We start from the raw sequence: 1,296 nt of genomic DNA, 5'->3' as shown, positions 1-1,296 counted from the left end.
ACCCGCATCCCACATACACAACCAGGGAAGATGGACTTATATAGTTGTTAATCAGGTCTACCTATTCAGGAACTGGCCTTCACGGGGAAACCCCGGAAAACCTGGAGGCTTAGACCCCAACTAGGTATCACAGATGATAGGAAAGACAGAATAATTTAGAAATTTGAGAGATATTCTAGAATTCATAGGAAAGATAAAATCTGCCTCATAGCCAAAAAACATCTTTACACATGCAAATTTTTACAATCTTCTGAAAAATTTTCTTCATCGATGTCTTGCTGAACTGCGGCAAAACTGATCGAACAGGAACATGGGACACGGCACGGAGGACAGGCGTCGCATTGGCGTACCGGACAGAAGACGTAACGGATTTGTGAGACCAGAAGGAACCTCAGCCAGACGTGGCCCGGGAACGGAATCCATGGACCGCAATGTGCGTTCGAAACGTTGATGTTCATGTGTCCTGCAGTTCACATGTCGACGCGCACTTTGCTGCGTTCTTCATCGACCCACGAGCCGAGTGATCCACGGTCGCCAAATTTAATATTTTTGTGGGATCTAAAATTTAAAAACCTCTCTCACACCGGCCTGATTTAGCTTCACTGATCAGGATAGTAAAAAACATGCGTATATTAAGGGAATTTTCATTCACAAAGCAGGCATATCACATTCACACAGTTCAATACTGTTCTATCCTGATTAAATTGAGCTTAACTTATATTCCATAAGGCAGTGAAGCAATTTCGAAGTCTCGGTGCGATGAAAATTGTCAGTCGATCTCCTGAAAACATTTGTAATAATTATTAACTTTCAGTGATCACATGGGGAAGACCGGAGATCTGCTGGTAAGACCGTGTTAGCCTATTTATTGAAAGTAATAAGCTGGATATCTTGAGCATACAAAACGGCAGGTTCGTCCAGTGTAAATCAGACGTTCCCCACTGATCCCATGCAACACAGCGTAGTAAGCAGACACTGTCAATAATAATCAGTTAAATAATACGCGAACACACTTACTTTAGTTTAGTTCATGTATTAAATTCCTTCTCATACAGAATCTGATCAAGATTGCGACCAGCTCAACAATACATACATATACATCTTCGTTCTTTCACGGCAAATCGGCAAGATCTCCATCCTTCTTTTCATAAGAGAAAACATAGATAGCAGAGAAGCTATTCCATGGAGTAAATGCACGCTCCAAGGAATAATAGGGCTTGAAACTACTTTGCATTGATAATCATCGTATATTAAAGTTTAGGAATCGGTAAGATAAGAAGAGATATTTCGAGATAT

At 41.0% G+C, this 1,296-nt stretch overlaps 1 pseudogene; it reads right to left on the bottom strand.

Moving 5' to 3' along the window:
• Positions 1 to 385: 385 nt before the first annotated feature.
• Positions 386 to 540, bottom strand: LOC124617175 (annotated as a pseudogene).
• Positions 541 to 1,296: the final 756 nt, after the last annotated feature.

The sequence above is a fragment of the Schistocerca americana genome, chromosome 5 (genome assembly GCF_021461395.2).
Source record: "Schistocerca americana isolate TAMUIC-IGC-003095 chromosome 5, iqSchAmer2.1, whole genome shotgun sequence".
NCBI lineage: Eukaryota > Metazoa > Arthropoda > Insecta > Orthoptera > Acrididae > Schistocerca > Schistocerca americana.
The sequence above is the reverse complement of the archived record's forward strand: the minus strand, read 5'-3'. Positions and strand labels throughout refer to the sequence as shown.